Source organism: Tachysurus fulvidraco, chromosome 7 (genome assembly GCF_022655615.1).
Source record: "Tachysurus fulvidraco isolate hzauxx_2018 chromosome 7, HZAU_PFXX_2.0, whole genome shotgun sequence".
Lineage (NCBI taxonomy): Eukaryota > Metazoa > Chordata > Actinopteri > Siluriformes > Bagridae > Tachysurus > Tachysurus fulvidraco.
The window spans coordinates 25,511,495-25,517,920 of record NC_062524.1 but is presented as its reverse complement, the minus strand read 5'-3'; the positions used below and the strand labels follow the sequence as shown (position 1 = coordinate 25,517,920).

Genomic DNA, 6,426 nt, shown 5'->3' with positions numbered 1-6,426 from the left:
CTATTTATTGTTCAAAGATTTGTTGTTTTCTAGTTGTGACATGATTCATGCTGGTTCAATTATTTTTCTGGTAAAACTTTGTTGATTATCTCGTGTCACCAAACTGGCTTTAAGAATTTGTGACGTACATGAGGGTTTTTTTTCATGTTGACACCAAAGGCATTAATTATTGTGTTGAAATGTGTGATGATAGAATCAGGCCAGATAGTGACAAGATAGTGTTTCTGTGAAACCTGTATAAATATTCAGGTGGAGTAGCATACCAGTGTCTAGGGAACAGCAAAAGTGTGTTTTGTAAATCCAAAACATTTTCATCCAGATTTCTAGTGAACTATTGACCCATGCAAAATTAACTTTTCACATTACTGCATGTCCTTTCTCTATTCTCTTATACAGTCCCCTCTGAAACTAATGGACAGAAGAAATTATCCTCTTTTTGCTGTAGACTGAAGCCATTTGGGTTTAAGATCAAAAAGTTAAATATAAGAAATAAGAAGAAAGATCAGGTCAGCCTTTATTATCTTTTTATTTATATATAGATATATTAAACAATGTTGAACATAGGACATTATCAGACCACCCAATTCTTCTCTGAGCAAAAATATTTTCCTGTTAGATTGATTGTTTAAATCTGTGAGACTGCATTTGTTGTTAAAAATGAGAAGCCAACATAAAGAACAGAGAGCTGTCTTTGGGAGAAAGACAAGCCAATTTAAGGCATTACTTAAACAAGATGCATAGCCAATACAACGATGTTGAATAACTTGAAAGAAACCACAGATAAAAATCAAGTAGGGGAAGCAGAATCAGCTGAGGACAGATAATTTGTTAGAACTATGTGTTAGGAAAGGGGTGCATTCAACAGGGGCAAAAACCAGACCGATGCAGGGATAGCAAAAAACAGACAGGGATTTATTAATAAAATCACAAGAGCAACAGACACAGAAAAACTGTAGGGGAAAAAAATGAGCAACAAAAACAAAACAAGATACAAGAAAACCAAAAACAATCTAGAAAACACGAGTTAACAAAAGATGAGGCCTCAGCAAAAGCACAAACAAAATAAATAGGAGGGTAAATAGCAAGAAATGGGGAACATGTCTGCATGGCTCAGAACAGGATATGGATCTGGTGGAGGAAACCCACTAGAGAACCCACACAGAAGTGCAGGGAACAAGATATAAACAATCATGACACTATGAGGGAAAAACCCAGAAACAACAGTCAGTAACATCTCCCCATCCTTCACATGGCAGGGAAAAAGTACTTTAGTACTATACTTAGTAATCTACCTAGTAATCTTTAAGAGCAGAAATATAGAGGCTAGAAATATCATACATACATATCACAAGAAAATACAGAAATGAGCCATGAAATTTCTGAAACCAACATTAACCTCTAGCAAAGTGATGGAAAGTGTTGCAAAAGAAAGAATCTTCTCATGAACCAAAAGATACATGCTCATCTGTGAAACATGATGATGGTAGTGTCAAGGCTTGGGCTTCTAAAACAAGTCCACTTATCTTTATTGATGAAGTTAACATGAACATTTTGTCTGCCAGTTTACAGAGAGATGCATCCATTCTCATCAGGAGTGAAAATGAAAAAGACTCTAAATCTGAATTCAAAGATTTCTGTTTACAATCTGAGTTGAGGATAATATTTTTTCATGGTGGATCACAGCTCTCTAACAACTGAAGTGTGACATCTAATTTGTGAGGTTTTATTATCATTATTATCTTCTGACAGTACTGTTTTAACCTCTCTGTTCAACTGCCTACTTTATTAGCATCATCTCTGCTTTTTCTGCTTATGATTAAAGCATTTTCATGTTGTACCGAAGTTGTGTACACAACCGAAGTTGTGTACCGAAGTTGGGGACGGTGAGGTAGGCGGGGGGAGCCAAAGCACACGGCGAGGTAGTTGGGGGGAGCAGGGCACAAGGCGGCGCAGCCAGAGAGGGCCGAGCAATGTCCACAGCCGAACTTAAGGGCCGAGGCAGCGTCCGCATTTTAGCTGAAGGGCCAAGCTAAGTCCACAGCCGAGCTGAAGGGCCGAGCAATGTCCATCGCTGAGCTGAAGGGCCGAGCAATGTCCACAGCCGAGCTAACATGCCAAACCCTCGCCTCGACGAACTGAGGAAAAGAGAGGGAGGGCAGGAAAGATCATCCACCACGGGCCTGCAACACCCCCCACGGATGAAGTGAGGCGATGTCCTCCTCGGCGGAACCGGAAATGGAGCAGCATCCCTCACTGGACCTAAGTGCGGGGCGATGCCACAGGGCACCGGAAAAAAAAGAAAAAAAAAGGTCCAAGAAGACTGACGGAACAGTCCGGTGGAGACGACGGTTAAAATAGATCCAGGAAGACTGACGGAACAGTCCAGGGAGAGACGACGATTAAAATGGATCTAGATAGACTGACGGAACAGTCCGGAGGAAGACGACGATTAGGATGGGGGGATAACGAAAAAAAAAAAAAAAAAAGCCGGTCTGAGCTGGAAGCTATCCTGCTTAGTCGGAGTTGTCAGCGGAATCATTCTGTCACAACCAGGGAAGGAGGGAGACCGACCCGTACACAGGATAGCTTCAAATGAATGGGGTTTAATAAATGATAAAGACAAAGACAGTAAATGACGAGGACTAAGACAATACAAATGACGTAACCTAACCTTGACTAGACGTAACCAATGCTCACATTTATACAAAAGACAAAGAGATACAATTAGGATCTGATGTGGAAACAGGGAGGAGCAGACGAAGGCGGGGCAGACACGTGACAACAACAATAACAATAACTACAGCACATCGCCGAAAGTCTGGGCTGATCCCTGACACCGACAGCTACTACATGTATTTACATAAGAATGAAAATTCATGATTAAAGGACATTGACAATGACAAATCCACAAACTTCCAAAGAGGAGTGATGAGTATGAACAAATAGCACAATAAGGAGCTATGTTTCTGATCTATGTTTCACTATATTTCTGATAACAGGAGCCCTAATTAACATAAAATTAAGTAAACCAGTGAGGAATGTGAAAAAATAGAAACTCGTGCATTACATGTGCTGTGAATCATAACATGAAGTTGTGCGTAAATGTGTTAATTGTACATGGGCACCATGCGATTTCTAAAATTTATAAAATCACTTCAACTTTCTGTCATTGCATATGTGTTGATGAGGAAAAAACATAACACTCAGGTTCTCATTTGAATGATTTAATTCTTCTTGATAATCTATTAGTCACTAGCACCTTTCTTTCTGTTCTTGGTAAGGCAGAGACGGTCAGAACTATACACAAATGCTTCATGAGCAGTTTTATATACTCATGTAAAAAAAAAATTCAATTAACCTACCTTCCCTACCCTGACAGTTATTTGCTTATATGTCAGTAGTCAGATGCTAATACTAAGAAGTTTCGTTATTAGTCATGTATCACGTAGCTCAAAGCATCAAACATGAAAAAACAGAAAACAAATGTGTCAGTGATGGATAACAAACCGATGCCTTGTCTTACGTCTTTAGACTTCAGAATGCAAACTGTGAAATGTTAAAACAAAAATGTAGTAGATGACATGCATTTATTAAACAAGTAAGAGCACACACTAAAATAGAAAATTAATTCCTTGTCTTTAAAAACATTTTTCAGTGCATAAAATCTAGAAATCACATACACATTAAACCAAATATGAATAAATTGTCAATTTTAATACATTTCACGTTCAACTCCCCATGGAGTGAACCTGGAAGAATCTGATAACATATACAGAAAGGCTATATAACATATACAAAAGTACATTTTGGGTGATGTACATAACTTTAATATCCTCCTTTATGTCACCCACCTGGTATTATTAAAATATACACAGCATATTTGCAGTAAATTAAGGCTAATGGCAACCTTTTCTCTTGTTACTATCTATACAACAAAAGCAGATACATTATCCAAGCCAATTAGGATTTCTGTATTTTAGCACCAAACAATAAATTTGTGATGAAAAACAGTGGTGAAATTTGAGAGATTCTATAATAAGTATTGTTGTACAGCCTCTTTTACATATATTTTAGAAACCTGCAAACACCACGTACATTATTGATGCAAAATGATGCACTTCAGGATTATTTAATTTAGATATCTCTGGAATGGAAATATCAGCTGTTGATTTTCAGCTTTGTTTCATTCATTCATTCATTTCCTACCGCTTAGGAAAATACCTCGGGTCATACCTCGGGTCACAGGGAGATACCTCGGGTCACAGGGAGCCTGTACCTATCTCAGGCGTCATCGGGCATCAAGGCAGCATACACCCTGGACGTAGTGGCAACCCATCGCAGGGCACACAAACACACTCTCATTCACTCACACAATCACACACTACGGACAATTTTCCAGAGATGCCAATCAACCTACCATGCATGACTTTGGACAGGGGGAGGAAACCGGAGTACCCGGAGGAAACCCCCGAGGCACGGGGAGAACATGCAAACTCCACACACAAAAGGCGGAGGAGGTAATCAAACCCCCAACCCTGGATGTGTGAGGTGAACGTACTAACCACTAAGCCACCGTGCCCCCAGCTTTGTTTAAAAAATTTGTAAATGAAATACACTTCTATATAGGTTTGATAATAAGGCTTATGAAGCATTCTCAAAGTTTGAAGCTTTCCCTCTCTGAACTTGTATAAGTCAAAAGTGGAATGCAGTCTTTAACGTAAATTCAAGACAAGAATGAGAACAAGCCTGAAAATGTGAAGTCATGTGTGACAACGTGAAAGCCGATGATCTCCCGATTAGTATCACAGTGAAACAGACAAAAAAAGTGGGTTTATTCATCGTGGCAACTCATAGCCTATAAAAGCCACAAACCAAGACAAGCATTGCCTTAGTATCCTGAATACGGGGACTATGATTCTGACCTGAAACTGAGGACTTTTTATAACACTCTAACTGAACACTTACAAAGATTACAAATCATCTGGGTGAGTTTAATATTTTGCATATTAGTGATGGAAGTAATAATGTATTCATACCTATGAAATAATGATCAAATTTATAATACATAATCAGGTTATTAGATATAAATTGCATGTATATAAGACTGATTTTAAGAAAAAAAATTGTCATCTGTTTTAATGTTATTTGCTTTTTTGCTGTTTTATCAATCAGGTACAATTCTAGATATACAGATACTGTTAAATGTTATTGAGTTTTTTAAATAAGCACGGGCAGACCCTAATCGAAAATTATTTTAATTGTCTGTGAATGCATATGTATACGTATATACCTGTATGTGCGTATTGTGTCAGCTAAGATCATAGATATTGCCAAGGAGAAAATTTTCAATCGAGTTTAGATGAAAAATAATTAGTAATCTCTGGAAATCCACTGAGACCTGGCACTATCGTGTTCTAGAAAGAATTAAGTAAAGGTTTTTCTTTCATTTTCATGAAAGAATTAAGGAAAATTAGGATTTTTTAAAAAGAATTTCAGCATTTATTGAACACTCTGACATTCACTTCTGCTAAAGTTTAAGTCAGAGTGTTCAATAAATGCTGTGAAAAAAAAAAAAACCCACTGGTATCTAAAAATGATTAATAGTCTGTGATATTGCTTACCAATGTATAAAACTCTATAGAATGCAGATGAAGAATATTGTGTAATGTAATACAATAGAAAACACAATGTGGTACAAGATTTGAAAACATTTTGATTTCTGAAAAGTGTATAATAATTTGTGTAATATTATTTAAGGTTGTTATTGAGAAACATTCAGGATGACGAGAAAAGAACTGAGAATCGTGTTCATACTGAGTAAGTTCTTATTCTAGGCTGATGTTTTTCACTGTTATTATTTCATCCATAATGCCTTACTGCAGATTTTGAATAATAATAATAATAATAATAATAATAATAATAATAATAATAATAATAATAATAATAATTCGATAGGTATCATTCTGAGATCTGTAACTGGACAAAGCACAAGTGACCCATCTACAACAGCAGCAACTACAAACGCTACAGCTACTACACAAGCAAATGCTACTACTGGTAATGTAACAGTTTCGACAGAATCCACACCAGCACCTACAAATGCTACAGCTACTACACAAGCAAATGCTACTACTGGTAATGTAACAGTTTCGACAGAATCCACACCAGCACCTACAAACGCTACAGCTACTACACCAACAAATACTACTGCTGGTAATATAACAGTTTCGACAGCATCTACACCAACACCTACAAACGATACAGCTACTACACCAACAAATAATACTGCTGGTAATGTAACAGGTTCGACAGCATCTACACCAGCACCTACAAATGCTACAGCTACTACACCAACAAATAATACTGATGGTAATGTAACAGTTTCGACAACATCTACACCAGCACCTACAAACGATACAGCTACTA

At 37.4% G+C, this 6,426-nt stretch overlaps 1 long non-coding RNA gene across 1 annotated transcript; it reads left to right on the top strand.

Moving 5' to 3' along the window:
• Nucleotides 1-4,901: 4,901 nt before the first annotated feature.
• LOC125145224 lies at nucleotides 4,902-6,072 on the top strand. Its single transcript, XR_007143557.1, has 3 exons — nucleotides 4,902-4,985; nucleotides 5,758-5,817; nucleotides 5,956-6,072. It is a non-coding gene; the product is annotated as an uncharacterized LOC125145224 (long non-coding RNA).
• Nucleotides 6,073-6,426: the final 354 nt, after the last annotated feature.